At 41.2% G+C, this 20053-nt stretch overlaps 1 long non-coding RNA gene across 1 annotated transcript; it reads left to right on the forward strand.

The window, feature by feature from the left end:
- Nucleotides 1–18059: 18059 nt before the first annotated feature.
- LOC146739140 (uncharacterized) lies at nt 18060–19256 on the forward strand. The gene is made up of 2 exons (XR_014930621.1): nt 18060–18213; nt 19171–19256. It is a non-coding gene; the product is annotated as an uncharacterized LOC146739140 (long non-coding RNA).
- Nucleotides 19257–20053: the final 797 nt, after the last annotated feature.

Below are 20053 nucleotides of genomic sequence, written 5' to 3' on the forward strand. Positions count from 1 at the left end.
TAGACTTTGTAATGCTCCATCCCTAAGTTGCTAGGACTAGATATCCTGCACAGCGACTATACCATAGCTCCCCTAGACTTTGTAATGGTCCATCCCTAAGTTGCTAGGGCTAAATATCCTGCACAGCGACTATACCATAGCTCCCCTAGACTTTGTAATGGTCCATCCCTAAGTTGGTAGAACTAAATATTCTGCACAGCGACTATACCATAGCTTCCCTAGACTTTGTAATGGTCCATCCCTAAGTTGCTAGGACTAAATATCCTGCACATTGACCATACCATAGCTCCCTTAGACTTTGTAATGGTCTATCCCTAAGTTGCAAGGGCTAAATATCCTGGATAGTGGCTATACCATAGCTCTCTTAGATTTTGTAATTGTCCATCCCTAAGTTGCTAGAACTAAATATCATGCACAGTGACCATATCATAGCTTCCCTAGACTTTGTAATGGTCCATCCCTACGTTGCTAGGACTAAATATCCTGCACAGTGACCATACCATAGCTCCCTTAGACTTTGTAATGGTCCATCCCTAAGTTGCTAGGACTAAATATCCTGCACAGTGACCATACCATAGCTTCCCTAGACTTTGTAATGGTCCATCCCTAAGTTGCTAGAACTAAATATCCTGCACAGTGACTATACCATAGCTCCCCTAGACTTTGTAATGGTCCATCCCTAAGTTGCTAGGACTAAATATCCTGCACAGTGGCTGTACCATAGCTCCCTTAGATTTTGTAATGGTCCTCCCTAGGTTGCTAGAACTAAATATCCTGCACAGTGACCATACCATAGCTTCCCTAGACTTTGTTATGGTCCATCCCTAAGTTGCTAGAACTAAATATCCTGCACAGTGACTATACCATAGCTCTCTTAGACTTTGTAATGGTCCGTCCCTAAGTTGCTAGAACTAAATATCCTGCACAGTGACCATACCATAGCTCCCTTAGACTTTGTAATGGTCCATCCCTAAGTTGCTAGGACTAAATATCCTGCACAGTGGCTATACCATAGCTCCCTTAGATTTTGTAATGGTCCTCCCTAGGTTGCTAGAACTAAATATCATGCACAGTGACCATAGCATAGCTTCCCTAGACTTTGTAATGGTCCATCCCTAAGTTGCTGGAACTAAATATCCTGCACAGTGACCATACCATAGCTCTCTTAGACTTTGTAATGGTCCATCCCTAAGTTGCTAGAACTAAATATCCTGCACAGTGACTATACCATAGCTCTCTTAGACTTTGTAATGGTCCATCCCTAAGTTGCTAGAACTAAATATCCTGCACAGTGACTATACCATAGCTGCCTTAGACTTTGTAATGGTCCATCCCTAAGTTGCTAGGACTAAATATCCTGCACAGTGACCATACCATAGCTCCCTTTGACTTTGTAATGGTCCATCCCTAAGTGGCTAGAACTAAACATCCTGCACAGTGGCTATACCATGGCTCCCTTAGACTTTGTAATGGTCCATCCCTAAGTTGCTAGGACTAAATATCCTGCACAGTGACCATACAATAGCTTCCCTAGACTTTGTAATGGTCCATCCCTAAGTTGCTAGGACTAAATATCCTGCACAGTGACCATACCATAGCTCCCTTAGACTTTGTAATGGTCCATCCCTAAGTTGCTAGAACTAAATATCCTGCACAGTGACTATACCATAGCTCCCCTAGAGTTTGTAATGATCCTCCCTAGGTTGCTAGAACTAAATATCATGCACATTGACCATACAATAGCTTCCCTAGACTTTGTAATGGTCCATCCCTAAGTTGCTAGGACTAAATATCCTGCACAGTGACCAAACCATAGCTCCCTTAGACTTTGTAATGGTCCATCCCTAAGTTGCTAGGACTAAATATCCTGCACAGTGACCATACCATAGCTTCCCTAGACTTTGTAATGGTCCATCCCTAAATTGCTAGAACTAAATATCCTGCACAGTGACCATACCATAGCTTCCCTAGACTTTGTAATGCTCCATCCCTAAGTTGCTAGGACTAGATATCCTGCACAGCGACTATACCATAGCTCCCCTAGACTTTGTAATGGTCCATCCCTAAGTTGCTAGGGCTAAATATCCTGCACAGCGACTATACCATAGCTCCCCTAGACTTTGTAATGGTCCATCCCTAAGTTGGTAGAACTAAATATTCTGCACAGCGACTATACCATAGCTTCCCTAGACTTTGTAATGGTCCATCCCTAAGTTGCTAGGACTAAATATCCTGCACATTGACCATACCATAGCTCCCTTAGACTTTGTAATGGTCTATCCCTAAGTTGCAAGGGCTAAATATCCTGGATAGTGGCTATACCATAGCTCTCTTAGATTTTGTAATTGTCCATCCCTAAGTTGCTAGAACTAAATATCATGCACAGTGACCATATCATAGCTTCCCTAGACTTTGTAATGGTCCATCCCTACGTTGCTAGGACTAAATATCCTGCACAGTGACCATACCATAGCTCCCTTAGACTTTGTAATGGTCCATCCCTAAGTTGCTAGGACTAAATATCCTGCACAGTGACCATACCATAGCTTCCCTAGACTTTGTAATGGTCCATCCCTAAGTTGCTAGAACTAAATATCCTGCACAGTGACTATACCATAGCTCCCCTAGACTTTGTAATGGTCCATCCCTAAGTTGCTAGGACTAAATATCCTGCACAGTGGCTGTACCATAGCTCCCTTAGATTTTGTAATGGTCCTCCCTAGGTTGCTAGAACTAAATATCCTGCACAGTGACCATACCATAGCTTCCCTAGACTTTGTTATGGTCCATCCCTAAGTTGCTAGAACTAAATATCCTGCACAGTGACTATACCATAGCTCTCTTAGACTTTGTAATGGTCCGTCCCTAAGTTGCTAGAACTAAATATCCTGCACAGTGACCATACCATAGCTCCCTTAGACTTTGTAATGGTCCATCCCTAAGTTGCTAGGACTAAATATCCTGCACAGTGGCTATACCATAGCTCCCTTAGATTTTGTAATGGTCCTCCCTAGGTTGCTAGAACTAAATATCATGCACAGTGACCATAGCATAGCTTCCCTAGACTTTGTAATGGTCCATCCCTAAGTTGCTGGAACTAAATATCCTGCACAGTGACCATACCATAGCTCTCTTAGACTTTGTAATGGTCCATCCCTAAGTTGCTAGAACTAAATATCCTGCACAGTGACTATACCATAGCTCTCTTAGACTTTGTAATGGTCCATCCCTAAGTTGCTAGAACTAAATATCCTGCACAGTGACTATACCATAGCTGCCTTAGACTTTGTAATGGTCCATCCCTAAGTTGCTAGGACTAAATATCCTGCACAGTGACCATACCATAGCTCCCTTTGACTTTGTAATGGTCCATCCCTAAGTGGCTAGAACTAAACATCCTGCACAGTGGCTATACCATGGCTCCCTTAGACTTTGTAATGGTCCATCCCTAAGTTGCTAGGACTAAATATCCTGCACAGTGACCATACAATAGCTTCCCTAGACTTTGTAATGGTCCATCCCTAAGTTGCTAGGACTAAATATCCTGCACAGTGACCATACCATAGCTCCCTTAGACTTTGTAATGGTCCATCCCTAAGTTGCTAGAACTAAATATCCTGCACAGTGACTATACCATAGCTCCCCTAGAGTTTGTAATGATCCTCCCTAGGTTGCTAGAACTAAATATCATGCACATTGACCATACAATAGCTTCCCTAGACTTTGTAATGGTCCATCCCTAAGTTGCTAGGACTAAATATCCTGCACAGTGACCAAACCATAGCTCCCTTAGACTTTGTAATGGTCCATCCCTAAGTTGCTAGGACTAAATATCCTGCACAGTGACCATACCATAGCTTCCCTAGACTTTGTAATGGTCCATCCCTAAATTGCTAGAACTAAATATCCTGCACAGTGACTATACCATAGCTCCCCTAGACTTTGTAATGGTCCATCCCTAAGTTGCTAGGACTAAATATCCTGCACAGTGGCTATACCATAGCTCCCTTAGATTTTGTAATGGTCCTCCCTAGGTTGCTAGAACTAAATATCTTGCACAGTGACCATACCATAGCTTCCCTAGATTTTGTAATGGTCCATCCCTAAGTTGCTAGAACTAAATATCCTGCACAGTGACCATACCATAGCTCTCTTAGACTTTGTAATGGTCCATCCCTAAGTTGCTAGAACTAAATATCCTGCACAGTGACTATACCATAGCTCTCTTAGACTTTGTAATGGTCCATCCCTAAGTTGCTAGAACTAAATATCCTGCACAGTGACTATACCATAGCTGCCTTAGACTTTGTAATGGTCCAACCCTAAGTTTCTAGGACTAAATATCCTGCACAGTGAGCATACCATAGCTCCCCTAGACTTTGTAATGGTCCATCCCTAAGTTGCTAGAACTAAGTATCCTGCACAGTGACTATACCATAGCTGCCTTAGACTATGTAATGGTCCATCCCTAAGTTGCCAGAACTAAATATCCTGCACAGTGACTATACCATAGCTCCCCTAGAGTTTGTAATGGTCCTCCCTAGGTTGCTAGAACTAAATATCCTGCACAGTGACCATACCATAGCTTCCCTAGACTTTGTAATGGTCCATTACTAAGTTGCTAGAACTAAATATCCTGCACAGTGACTATACCATAACTCCCCTAGACTTTGTAATGGTCCTCCCTAAGTTGCTAGAACTAAATATTCTGCACAGCGACTATACCATAGCTCCCCTAGACTTTGTAATGGTTCATTCCTAAGTTGCTAGAACTGAATATTCTGCACAGTGACCATACCATAGCTTCCCTAGACTTTGTAATTTTCCATCCTTAAGTTACTAGGACTAAATATCCTGCACAGCGACTATACCATAGCTCCTCTAGACTTTGTAATGGTCCATCCCTAAGTTGCTAGAACTAAATATTCTGCACAGCGACTATACCATAGCTCCCATAGACTTTGTAATGATCCATTCCTAAGTTGTTAGGACTAAATATTCTGCACAGTGACCATACCATAGCTTCCCTAGACTTTGTAATGCTCCATCCCTAAGTTGCTAGGACTAGATATCCTGCACAGCGACTATACCATAGCTCCCCTAGACTTTGTAATGGTCCATCCCTAAGTTGCTAGGACTAAATATCCTGCACAGCGACTATACCATAGCTCCCCTAGACTTTGCAATGGTCCATCCCTAAGTTGCTAGAACTAAATATTCTGCACAGTGACCATACCATAGCTCTCTTAGACTTTGTAATGGTCCATCCCTAAGTTGCTAGAACTAAATATCCTGCACAGTGACTATACCATAGCTCTCTTAGACTTTGTAATGGTCCATCCCTAAGTTGCTAGAACTAAATATCCTGCACAGTGACTATACCATAGCTGCCTTAGACTTTGTAATGGTCCAACCCTAAGTTTCTAGGACTAAATATCCTGCACAGTGAGCATACCATAGCTCCCCTAGACTTTGTAATGGTCCATCCCTAAGTTGCTAGAACTAAGTATCCTGCACAGTGACTATACCATAGCTGCCTTAGACTATGTAATGGTCCATCCCTAAGTTGCCAGAACTAAATATCCTGCACAGTGACTATACCATAGCTCCCCTAGAGTTTGTAATGGTCCTCCCTAGGTTGCTAGAACTAAATATCCTGCACAGTGACCATACCATAGCTTCCCTAGACTTTGTAATGGTCCATTACTAAGTTGCTAGAACTAAATATCCTGCACAGTGACTATACCATAACTCCCCTAGACTTTGTAATGGTCCTCCCTAAGTTGCTAGAACTAAATATTCTGCACAGCGACTATACCATAGCTCCCCTAGACTTTGTAATGGTTCATTCCTAAGTTGCTAGAACTGAATATTCTGCACAGTGACCATACCATAGCTTCCCTAGACTTTGTAATTTTCCATCCTTAAGTTACTAGGACTAAATATCCTGCACAGCGACTATACCATAGCTCCTCTAGACTTTGTAATGGTCCATCCCTAAGTTGCTAAAACTAAATATTCTGCACAGCGACTATACCATAGCTCCCATAGACTTTGTAATGATCCATTCCTAAGTTGTTAGGACTAAATATTCTGCACAGTGACCATACCATAGCTTCCCTAGACTTTGTAATGCTCCATCCCTAAGTTGCTAGGACTAGATATCCTGCACAGCGACTATACCATAGCTCCCCTAGACTTTGTAATGGTCCATCCCTAAGTTGCTAGGACTAAATATCCTGCACAGCGACTATACCATAGCTCCCCTAGACTTTGCAATGGTCCATCCCTAAGTTGCTAGAACTAAATATTCTGCACAGCGACTATACCATAGCTTCCCTAGACTTTGTAATGGTCCATCCCTAAGTTGCTAGGACTAAATATCCTGCACAGTGACCATACCATAGCTCCCTTAGACTTTGTAATGGTTTATTCCTAAGTTGCTAGGACTAAATATCCTGCACAGCGACTATACCATAGCTCCCCTAGACTTTGTAATGGTCCATTCCTAAGTTGCTAGGACAAAATATCCTGCACAGCGACTATACCATAGCTCCCCGAGACTATGTAATGGTCCATCCCTAAGTTGCTAGGACTAAATATCCTGCACTGTGACCATACCATAGCGCCCTTAGACTTTGTAATGGTCTATCCCTAAGTTGCTAGGACTAAATATCCTGGACAGTGGCTATACCATAGCTCCCTCAGATTTTGTAATGGTCCTCCCTAAGTTGCTAGAACTAAATATCCTGCACAGTGACCATACCATAGCTCCCTTAGACTTTGTAATGGTCCATCCCTAAGTTGCTAGAACTAAATATCATGCACAGTGACCATACAATAGCTTCCCTAGACTTTGTAATGGTCCATCCCTAAGTTGCTAGGACTACATATCCTGCACAGTGACCATACCATAGCTCCCTTAGACTTTGTAATGGTCCATCCCTAAGTTGCTAGGTCTAAATATCCTGCACAGTGACCATACCATAGCTTCCCTAGACTTTGTAATGGTTCATCCCTAAGTTGCTAGGACTAAATATCCTGCACAGTGGCTATACCATAGCTCCCTTAGATTTTGTAATGGTCTTTCCTAGGTTGCTAGAACTAAATATCCTGCACAGTGACCATACCATAGCTTCCCTAGACTTTGTAATGGTCCATCCCTAAGTTGCTAGAACTAAATATCCTGCACAGTGACTATACCATAGCTCTCTTAGACTTTGTAATGGTCCATCCCTAAGTTGCTAGAACTAAATATCCTGCACAGTGACTATACCATAGCTGCCTTAGACTTTGTAATGGTCCAACCCTAAGTTTCTAGGACTAAATATCCTGCACAGTGACCATACCATAGCTCCCCTAGACTTTGTAATGGTCCATCCCTAAGTTGCTAGAACTAAATATCCTGCACAGTGACTATACCATAGCTGCCTTAGACTATGTAATGGTCCATCCCTAAGTTGCCAGAACTAAATATCCTGCACAGTGACTATACCATAGCTCCCCTAGAGTTTGTAATGGTCCTCCCTAGGTTGCTAGAACTAAATATCCTGCACAGTGACCATACAATAGCTTCCCTAGACTTTGTAATGGTCCATTACTAAGTTGCTAGAACTATATATCCTGCACAGTGACCATACCATAGCTCCCTCAGATTTTGTAATGGTTCTCCCTAAGTTGCTAGAACTAAATATCCTGCACAGTGACTATACCATAACTCCCCTAGACTTTGTAATGGTCCTCCCTAAGTTGCTAGAACTAAATATTCTGCACAGCGACTATACCATAGCTCCCCTAGACTTTGTAATGGTTCATTCCTAAGTTGCTAGAACTGAATATTCTGCACAGTGACCATACCATAGCTTCCCTAGACTTTGTAATGGTCCATCCTTAAGTTACTAGGACTAAATATCCTGCACAGCGACTATACCATAGCTCCTCTAGACTTTGTAATGGTCCATCCCTAAGTTGCTAGAACTAAATATTCTGCACAGCGACTATACCATAGCTCCCATAGACTTTGTAATGATCCATTCCTAAGTTGTTAGGACTAAATATTCTGCACAGTGACCATACCATAGCTTCCCTAGACTTTGTAATGCTCCATCCCTAAGTTGCTAGGACTAGATATCCTGCACAGCGACTATACCATAGCTCCCCTAGACTTTGTAATGGTCCATCCCTAAGTTGCTAGGACTAAATATCCTGCACACCGACTATACCATAGCTCCCCTAGACTTTGCAATGGTCCATCCCTAAGTTGTTAGAACTAAATATTCTGCACAGCGACTATACCATAGCTTCCCTAGACTTTGTAATGGTCCATCCCTAAGTTGCTAGGACTAAATATCCTGCACAGTGACCATACCATAGCTCCCTTAGACTTTGTAATGGTCTATCCCTAAGTTGCTAGGGCTAAATATCCTGGACAGTGGCTATACCATAGCTCCCTTAGATTTTGTAATTGTCCATCCCTAAGTTGCTAGAACTAAATATCATGCACAGTGACCATACCATATCTTCCCTAGACTTTGTAATGGTCCATCCCTAAGTTGCTAGGACTAAATATCCTTCACAGTGACCATACCATAGCTCCCTTAGACTTTGTAATGGTCCATCCCTAAGTTGCTAGGACTAAATATCCTGCACAGTGACCATACCATAGCTTCCCTAGACTTTGTAATGGTCCATCCCTAAGTTGCTAGAACTATAGTCACTATAAACTATAAATATCCTGCACAGTGACTATACCATAGCTCCCCTAGACTTTGTAATGGTCCATCCCTATGTTGCTAGGACTAAATATCCTGCACAGTGGCTGTACCATAGCTCCCTTAGATTTTGTAATGGTCCTCCCTAGGTTGCTAGAACTAAATATCCTGCACAGTGACCATACCATAGCTTCCCTAGACTTTGTTATGGTCCATCCCTAAGTTGCTATAACTAAATATCCTGCACAGTGACTATACCATAGCTCTCTTAGACTTTGTAATGGTCCGTCCCTAAGTTGCTAGAACTAAATATCCTGCACAGTGACCATACCATAGCTCCCTTAGACTTTGTAATGGTCCATCCCTAAGTTGCTAGGACTAAATATCCTGCACAGTGGCTATACCATAGCTCCCTTAGATTTTGTAATGGTCCTCCCTAGGTTGCTAGAACTAAATATCATGCACAGTGACCATAGCATAGCTTCCCTAGACTTTGTAATGGTCCATCCCTAAGTTGCTGGAACTAAATATCCTGCACAGTGACCATACCATAGCTCTCTTAGACTTTGTAATGGTCCATCCCTAAGTTGCTAGAACTAAATATCCTGCACAGTGACTATACCATAGCTCTCTTAGACTTTGTAATGGTCCATCCCTAAGTTGCTAGAACTAAATATCCTGCACAGTGACTATACCATAGCTGCCTTAGACTTTGTAATGGTCCATCCCTAAGTTGCTAGGACTAAATATCCTGCACAGTGACCATACCATAGCTCCCTTAGACTTTGTAATGGTCCAGCCCTAAGTGGCTAGAACTAAACATCCTGCACAGTGGCTATACCATGGCTCCCTTAGACTTTGTAATGGTCCATCCCTAAGTTGCTGGAACTAAATATCATGCACAGTGACCATACAATAGCTTCCCTAGACTTTGTAATGGTCCATCCCTAAGTTGCTAGAACTAAATATCCTGCACAGTGACCATACCATAGCTCCCTTAGACTTTGTAATGGTCCATCCCTAAGTTGCTAGAACTAAATATCATGCACAGTGACCATACAATAGCTTCCCTAGACTTTGTAATGGTCCATCCCTAAGTTGCTAGGACTACATATCCTGCACAGTGACCATACCATAGCTCCCTTAGACTTTGTAATGGTCCATCCCTAAGTTGCTAGAACTAAATATCCTGCACAGTGACTATACCATAGCTCCCCTAGACTTTGTAATGGTCCATCCCTAAGTTGCTAGGACTAAATATCCTGCACAGTGGCTATACCATAGCTCCCTTAGATTTTGTAATGGTCTTTCCTAGGTTGCTAGAACTAAATATCCTGCACAGTGACCATACCATAGCTTCCATAGACTTTGTAATGGTCCATCCCTAAGTTTCTAAGACTAAATATCCTGCACAGTGACCATACCATAGCTCCCCTAGACTTTGTAATGGTCCATCCCTAAGTTGCTAGAACTAAATATCCTGCACAGTGACTATACCATAGTTGCCTTAGACTATGTAATGGTCCATCCCTAAGTTGCCAGAACTAAATATCCTGCACAGTGACTATGCCATAGCTCCCTTAGACTTTGTAATGGTCCATCCCTAAGTTGCTAGGACTAAACATCCTGCACAGTGGCTATACCATGGCTCCCTTAGACTTTGTAATGGTCCATCCCTAAGTTGCTAGAGCTAAATATCCTGCACAGTGACTATACCATAGGTCCCTTAGTTTTTGTAATGGTTTATTCCTAAGTTGCTAGGACTAAATATCCTGCACAGTGACCATACCATAGCTCCCTTAGACTTTGTAATGGTCCATCCCTAAGTTGCTAGGACTAAATATCCTGCACAGTGACCATAGCATAGCTTCCCTAGACTTTGTAATGGTCCATCCCTAAGTTGCTGGAACTAAATATCCTGCACAGTGACCATACCATAGCTCTCTTAGACTTTGTAATGGTCCATCCCTAAGTTGCTAGAACTAAATATCCTGCACAGTGACTATACCATAGCTCCCCGAGACTTTGTAATGGTCCATCTCTAAGTTGCTAGAACTAAATATTCTGCACAGCGACTATACCATAGCTCCCCTAGACTTTGTAATGGTCCATCCCTAAGTTGCTAGGACTAAATATCCTGCACTGTGACCATACCATAGCGCCCTTAGACTTTGTAATGGTCTATCCCTAAGTTGCTAGGACTAAATATCCTGGACAGTGGCTAAACCATAGCTCCCTCAGATTTTGTAATGGTCCTCCCTAAGTTGCTAGAACTAAATATCCTGCACAGTGACCATACAATAGCTTCCCTAGACTTTGTAATGGTCCATCCCTAAGTTGCTAGGACTACATATCCTGCACAGTGACCATACCATAGCTCCCTTAGACTTTGTAATGGTCCATCCCTATGTTGCTAGAACTAAATATCCTGCACAGTGACTATACCATAGCTCCCCTAGACTTTGTAATGGTCCATCCCTAAGTTGCTAGGACTAAATATCCTGCACAGTGGCTATACCATAGCTCCCTTAGATTTTGTAATGGTCTTTCCTAGGTTGCTAGAACTAAATATCCTGCACAGTGACCATACCATAGCTTCCATAGACTTTGTAATGGTCCATCCCTAAGTTTCTAAGACTAAATATCCTGCACAGTGACCATACCATAGCTCCCCTAGACTTTGTAATGGTCCATCCCTAAGTTGCTAGAACTAAATATCCTGCACAGTGACTATACCATAGTTGCCTTAGACTATGTAATGGTCCATCCCTAAGTTGCCAGAACTAAATATCCTGCACAGTGACTATGCCATAGCTCCCTTAGACTTTGTAATGGTCCATCCCTAAGTTGCTAGGACTAAACATCCTGCACAGTGGCTATACCATGGCTCCCTTAGACTTTGTAATGGTCCATCCCTAAGTTGCTAGAGCTAAATATCCTGCACAGTGACTATACCATAGGTCCCTTAGTTTTTGTAATGGTTTATTCCTAAGTTGCTAGGACTAAATATCCTGCACAGTGACCATACCATAGCTCCCTTAGACTTTGTAATGGTCCATCCCTAAGTTGCTAGGACTAAATATCCTGCACAGTGACCATAGCATAGCTTCCCTAGACTTTGTAATGGTCCATCCCTAAGTTGCTGGAACTAAATATCCTGCACAGTGACCATACCATAGCTCTCTTAGACTTTGTAATGGTCCATCCCTAAGTTGCTAGAACTAAATATCCTGCACAGTGACTATACCATAGCTCCCCGAGACTTTGTAATGGTCCATCTCTAAGTTGCTAGAACTAAATATTCTGCACAGCGACTATACCATAGCTCCCCTAGACTTTGTAATGGTCCATCCCTAAGTTGCTAGGACTAAATATCCTGCACTGTGACCATACCATAGCGCCCTTAGACTTTGTAATGGTCTATCCCTAAGTTGCTAGGACTAAATATCCTGGACAGTGGCTAAACCATAGCTCCCTCAGATTTTGTAATGGTCCTCCCTAAGTTGCTAGAACTAAATATCCTGCACAGTGACCATACCATAGCTCCCTTAGACTTTGTAATGGTCCATCCCTAAGTTGCTAGAACTAAATATCATGCACAGTGACCATACAATAGCTTCCCTAGACTTTGTAATGGTCCATCCTTGAGTTGCTAGGACTACATATCCTGCACAGTGACCATACCATAGCTCCCTTAGACTTTGTAATGGTCCATCCCTAAGTTGCTAGGACTAAATATCCTGCACAGTGGCTATACCATAGCTCCCTTAGATTTTGTAATGGTCTTTCCTAGGTTGCTAGAACTAAATATCCTGCACAGTGACCATACCATAGCTTCCCTAGACTTTGTAATGGTCCATCCCTAAGTTGCTAGAACTAAATATCCTGCACAGTGACTATACCATAGCTCTCTTAGACTTTGTAATGGTCCATCCCTAAGTTGCTAGAACTAAATATCCTGCACAGTGACTATACCATAGCTGCCTTAGACTTTGTAATGGTCCAACCCTAAGTTTCTAGGACTAAATATCCTGCACAGTGACCATACCATAGCTCCCCTAGACTTTGTAATGGTCCATCCCTAAGTTGCTAGAACTAAATATCCTGCACAGTGACTATACCATAGCTGCCTTAGACTTTGTAATGGTCCATCCCTAAGTTGCTAGAACTAAATACCCTGCACAGTGACTATACCATAGCTGCCTTAGACTATGTAATGGTCCATCCCTAAGTTGCCAGAACTAAATATCCTGCACAGTGACTATACCATAGCTCCCCTAGAGTTTGTAATGGTCCTCCCTAGGTTGCTAGAACTAAATATCCTGCACAGTGACCATACCATAGCTTCCCTAGACTTTGTAATGGTCCATTACTAAGTTGCTAGAACTAAATATCCTGCACAGTGACTATACCATAACTCCCCTAGACTTTGTAATGGTCCTCCCTAAGTTGCTAGAACTAAATATTCTGCACAGCGACTATACCATAGCTCCCCTAGACTTTGTAATGGTTCATTCCTAAGTTGCTAGAACTGAATATTCTGCACAGTGACCATACCATAGCTTCCCTAGACTTTGTAATGGTCCATCCTTAAGTTACTAGGACTAAATATCCTGCACAGCGACTATACCATAGCTCCTCTAGACTTTGTAATGGTCCATCCCTAAGTTGCTAGAACTAAATATTCTGCACAGCGACTATACCATAGCTCCCATAGACTTTGTAATGATCCATTCCTAAGTTGTTAGGACTAAATATTCTGCACAGTGACCATACCATAGCTTCCCTAGACTTTGTAATGCTCCATCCCTAAGTTGCTAGGACTAGATATCCTGCACAGCGACTATACCATAGCTCCCCTAGACTTTGTAATGGTCCATCCCTAAGTTGCTAGGACTAAATATCCTGCACACCGACTATACCATAGCTCCCCTAGACTTTGCAATGGTCCATCCCTAAGTTGCTAGAACTAAATATTCTGCACAGCGACTATACCATAGCTTCCCTAGACTTTGTAATGGTCCATCCCTAAGTTGCTAGGACTAAATATCCTGCACAGTGACCATACCATAGCTCCCTTAGACTTTGTAATGGTCTATCCCTAAGTTGCTAGGGCTAAATATCCTGGACAGTGGCTATACCATAGCTCCCTTAGATTTTGTAATTGTCCATCCCTAAGTTGCTAGAACTAAATATCATGCACAGTGACCATACCATATCTTCCCTAGACTTTGTAATGGTCCATCCCTAAGTTGCTAGGACTAAATATCCTTCACAGTGACCATACCATAGCTCCCTTAGACTTTGTAATGGTCCATCCCTAAGTTGCTAGGACTAAATATCCTGCACAGTGACCATACCATAGCTTCCCTAGACTTTGTAATGGTCCATCCCTAAGTTGCTAGAACTATAGTCACTATAAACTATAAATATCCTGCACAGTGACTATACCATAGCTCCCCTAGACTTTGTAATGGTCCATCCCTAAGTTGCTAGGACTAAATATCCTGCACAGTGGCTGTACCATAGCTCCCTTAGATTTTGTAATGGTCCTCCCTAGGTTGCTAGAACTAAATATCCTGCACAGTGACCATACCATAGCTTCCCTAGACTTTGTTATGGTCCATCCCTAAGTTGCTAGAACTAAATATCCTGCACAGTGACTATACCATAGCTCTCTTAGACTTTGTAATGGTCCATCCCTAAGTTGCTAGAACTAAATATCCTGCACAGTGACTATACCATAACTCTCTTAGACTTTGTAATGGTCCATCCCTAAGTTGCTAGAACTAAATATCCTGCACAGTGACTATACCATAGCTGCCTTAGACTTTGTAATGGTCCATCCCTAAGTTGCTAGGACTAAATATCCTGCACAGTGACCATACCATAGCTCCCTTAGACTTTGTAATGGTCCATCCCTAAGTGGCTAGAACTAAACATCCTGCACAGTGGCTATACCATGGCTCCCTTAGACTTTGTAATGGTCCATCCCTAAGTTGCTGGAACTAAATATCATGCACAGTGACCATACAATAGCTTCCCTAGACTTTGTAATGGTCCATCCCTAAGTTGCTAGAACTAAATATCCTGCACAGTGACCATACCATAGCTCCCTTAGACTTTGTAATGGTCCATCCCTAAGTTGCTAGAACTAAATATCATGCACAGTGACCATACAATAGCTTCCCTAGACTTTGTAATGGTCCATCCCTAAGTTGCTAGGACTACATATCCTGCACAGTGACCATACCATAGCTCCCTTAGACTTTGTAATGGTCCATCCCTAAGTTGCTAGAACTAAATATCCTGCACAGTGACTATACCATAGCTCCCCTAGACTTTGTAATGGTCCATCCCTAAGTAGCTAGGACTAAATATCCTGCACAGTGGCTATACCATAGCTCCCTTAGATTTTGTAATGGTCTTTCCTAGGTTGCTAGAACTAAATATCCTGCACAGTGACCATACCATAGCTTCCATAGACTTTGTAATGGTCCATCCCTAAGTTTCTAAGACTAAATATCCTGCACAGTGACCATACCATAGCTCCCCTAGACTTTGTAATGGTCCATCCCTAAGTTGCTAGAACTAAATATCCTGCACAGTGACTATACCATAGTTGCCTTAGACTATGTAATGGTCCATCCCTAAGTTGCCAGAACTAAATATCCTGCACAGTGACTATGCCATAGCTCCCTTAGACTTTGTAATGGTCCATCCCTAAGTTGCTAGGACTAAACATCCTGCACAGTGGCTATACCATGGCTCCCTTAGACTTTGTAATGGTCCATCCCTAAGTTGCTAGAGCTAAATATCCTGCACAGTGACTATACCATAGGTCCCTTAGTCTTTGTAATGGTTTATTCCTAAGTTGCTAGGACTAAATATCCTGCACAGTGACCATACCATAGCTCCCTTAGACTTTGTTATGGTCCATCCCTAAGTTGCTAGGACTAAATATCCTGCACAGTGACCATAGCATAGCTTCCCTAGACTTTGTAATGGTCCATCCCTAAGTTGCTGGAACTAAATATCCTGCACAGTGACCATACCATAGCTCTCTTAGACTTTGTAATGGTCCATCCCTAAGTTGCTAGAACTAAATATCCTGCACAGTGACTATACCATAGCTCTCTTAGACTTTGTAATGGTCCATCCCTAAGTTGCTAGAACTAAATATCCTGCACAGTGACTATACCATAGCTGCCTTAGACTTTGTAATGGTCCATCCCTAAGTTGCTAGGACTAAATATCCTGCACAGTGACCATAACATAGCTCCCTTAGACTTTGTAATTGTCCATCCCTAAGTGGCTAGGACTAAACATCCTGCACAGTGGCTATACCATGGCTCCCTTAGACTTTGTAATGGTCCATCCCTAAGTTGCTAGAACTAAATATCATGCACAGTGACCATACAATAGCTTCCCTAGACTTTGTAATGGTCCATCCCTAAGTTGCTAGGACTAAATATCCTGCACAGTGACCATACCATAGCTCCCTTAGACTTTGTAATGGTCCATCCCTAAGTTGCTAGGACTAAATATCCTGCACAGTGACCATAACATAGCTTCCCTAGACTTTGTAATGGTCCATCCCTAAATTGCTAGAACTAAATATCCTGCACAGTGACTATACCATAGGTCCCTTAGACTTTGTAATGGTTTATTCCTAAGTTGCTAGGACTAAATATCCTGCACAGCGACTATACCATAGCTCCCCTAGACTTTGTAATGGTCCATTCCTAAGTTGCTAGGACAAAATATTCTGCACAGCGACTATACCATAGCTCCCCTAGACTTTGTAATGGTCCATCCCTAAGTTGCTAGGACTAAATATCCTGCACAGTGACCATACCATAGCTCCCTTAGACTTTGTAATGGTCCATCCCTAAGTTGCTAGAACTAAATATCATGCACAGTGACCATACAATAGCTTCCCTAGACTTTGTAATGGTCCATCCCTAAGTTGCTAGGACTACATATCCTGCACAGTGACCATACCATAGCTCCCTTAGACTTTGTAATGGTCCATCCCTAAGTTGCTAGAACTAAATATCATGCACAGTGACCATACCATAGCTTCCCTAGACTTTGTAATGGTTCATCCCTAAGTTGCTAGGACTAAATATCCTGCACAGTGGCTATACCATAGCTCCCTTAGATTTTGTAATGGTCTTTCCTAGGTTGCTAGAACTAAATATCCTGCACAGTGACCATACCATAGCTTCCCTAGACTTTGTAATGGTCCATCCCTAAGTTGCTAGAACTAAATATCCTGTACAGTGACTATACCATAGCTGCCTTAGACTTTGTAATGGTCCATCCCTAAGTTTCTAAGACTAAATATCCTGCACAGTGACCATACCATAGCTCCCCTAGACTTTGTAATGGTCCATCCCTAAGTTGCTAGAACTAAATATCCTGCACAGTGACTATACCATAGTTGCCTTAGACTATGTAATGGTCCATCCCTAAGTTGCCAGAACTAAATATCCTGCACAGTGACTATACCATAGCTCCCTTAGACTTTGTAATGGTCCATCCCTAAGTTGCTAGGACTAAACATCCTGCACAGTGGCTATACCATGGCTCCCTTAGACTTTGTAATGGTCCATCCCTAAGTTGCTAGAACTAAATATCCTGCACAGTGACTATACCATAGGTCCCTTAGTCTTTGTAATGGTTTATTCCTAAGTTGCTAGGACTAAATATCCTGCACAGTGACTATACCATAGCTCCCCTAGACTTTGTAATGGTTCATTCCTAAGTTGCTAGAACTAAATATCCTGCACAGTGACCATGCCATAGCTCCCTTAGACTTTTTAATGGTCCATCCCTAAGTTGCTAGGACTAAATATCCTGCACAGTGACCATGCCATACCTTTCGATTGTAAAGTTTGTAATGGTCCATCCCTAAGTTGCTGGAAATAAATTGCACTGATGTACTCTACAAACCAGACAATCATACTGTACTTTTGAGACACTACATTAAGTCATAATATTGCAGACAATAAAATATTCAGTCCCAGTCAAATCTAGGTCAAAGGATTAGATTTGTGCATATTATTATAAACAGGAAAAATTGGAACTTCAGATGGGCTACTTTATTCACCATCCCTCAAATTATTCAAAGTTATGTGTTATTCACATATTTGTGCTTGCAACTCAGAGCAATGACATCTGGATATGCAGTGTTTTGTCTACACTCACTTCAGGGTTCATGCATGTGATTGGTGGATGCCTGTCCCACCTGGCTATTTGTACCTGTGATTGGTGGATGAAAATGTTTGGATTTTGTCTTGACTGTATTTAATAGCCATGAGACTGAGACTGAAGTACGAAGTACAAAGTTCAAAGTTCCACTGCTGTGTGTAGTGGAACATGCAGTTTGAAGAGCAGGCAGTTATAGTTTTTTTGGATTTTGATGAATTTGTCCTGGCATGAAATGATGGTGTGGTCTGACTGACAGACAAAGGTGTATTTGCCATTATATGGATTTGTGAGTTTCTTTATGACTGTTTCTTTTCCTGGTCTGTCTGCTCTCTGGCCATTACTTGCTTATTTCATGCATTTCAAAGAACGACAAGGCAGAGTCAATCACCGTTTATGCTGGCACAAACAGTCTAGTACTTCTGCATTGGTGATCATGAGTGAGCATTTTCTAGTCTACAATGTACAAGAAAGGCCATGCAGCATATTCCTGCAAGTCCTCGCATACAAGTAATAATTTAAAATGTTTTTACATATTTAGTAGGAAAAGAACATTTCTATTAGTTGTTAGCAATAATGTTTTGTTTACTAGGTAATTCAAACTAAAAAAAGTAATGCAAGTGCATCAAAAGTGAAATTGTACAATTTCATTTTGTGTTGTGATGCATCTGTTTACAAAATTTCCAATGGTTTTTCTTGAATGAATTGATGATTTTTAGCAGGGAATGCAATATCTGAAAGGATATTTTGTCAGGCAAAATAGTAAAAAGTGTAATTCTTTGTTTGGTTTTTGATGGCAGTTAAGGTTCAAACTTTGAATTTTCTTTTTATATTTTGTCTCCAGAAATTTATAGTTTTATATTAATTGATTTAGAATTTGGTGAAGATATATCTATATTGTAGATTCCCTTCTTTCCATATATTTTGCCTAAATAAAACCCACAATAAATGTGATTTTTTTTTTCTTTTTTGTACATGAAATGAACACTTTATATTGTCTCCAGTTGTATTGTACATGTCTGAACATCAGTATGATTGGAGTGTGTTTTAGAAAGTTTCTGAAAACTAGTCATTGCAATAATTTGACATATTATTCACCAACAACCAATTCAACCAAGTTACGTTGCCTATAGTTATTAGCATATTGTAATATTTCTTTCCATCAACTGAATTTCCAAATTGATACCAATAATAATAAATTGCTTTTAACAATAGTATTATTGGAACCCACACATTATGTTTTTAGGATGGTAGGTCTGCACTGCATGTTGCTGTTGAAGCTGGATCTGTCAATGTTATAAATTTGCTACTTAGTCAAGGAATAAACAAAAGCTTAATTGACCAGGTACTCATTATTTTTAGCATTCCATTCGCAAACATTGCTGAACACTGAAAGTAGTCATTTCTGACCATTTCAAGGGGTTGTTTATATGGTGATTTGTAGAATTTATTTCAAGATATGTTGCAATCTATTTGCTGAACAAATGTATAAACTTTTCAAGAATGCACATTAAATCTCGCAGTGTTACTTTATATGTAATGCATGAATGGTGGTGGTCGTTATTTGCTTCTTCATTCTTTTGAAATACAAAACCTCAAATATAATTAATGACCTCAATAACACTGTTTCACTACAAGAGTACCAGTACTACCAGTTTATTATTTGATAAATCTATTTTAGTTCCCTCTGAAAATAATTCTCTGTATTTCTTTTTACAATCCTTGTTAAAAAGTCTGCTTTTGTGGGATTATGTAATGTGCTTATTTCTGGCCTCCACATAATACAACTATGTGGGTAACATTTTTTTTATCTGCCTGGACTTTCTACACCAATCAAATGTACATGATATAAATGTGTATAACTGATGCATGTGTAATTACATTGTAGAATGGTTGGACAGCTCTACACCATGCAAGTAATCAGGTACATGTAGATATAGTAAGAATCTTACTAGATGCATCAGTTGACAAGGATGCCCAAGACAAGGTAATTTAAATATATTGCTGTATTCCTATTTGTTTGACAGGTACATGATATAAATGTGTATAACTGATGCATGTGTAATTACATTGTAGGATGGTTGGACAGCTCTACACCATGCAAGTAATAATGGGCATGTAGATACAGT

Source organism: Saccoglossus kowalevskii, chromosome 9, assembly GCF_978046115.1.
Source record: "Saccoglossus kowalevskii chromosome 9, keSacKowa6.1, whole genome shotgun sequence".
Lineage (NCBI taxonomy): Eukaryota > Metazoa > Hemichordata > Enteropneusta > Harrimaniidae > Saccoglossus > Saccoglossus kowalevskii.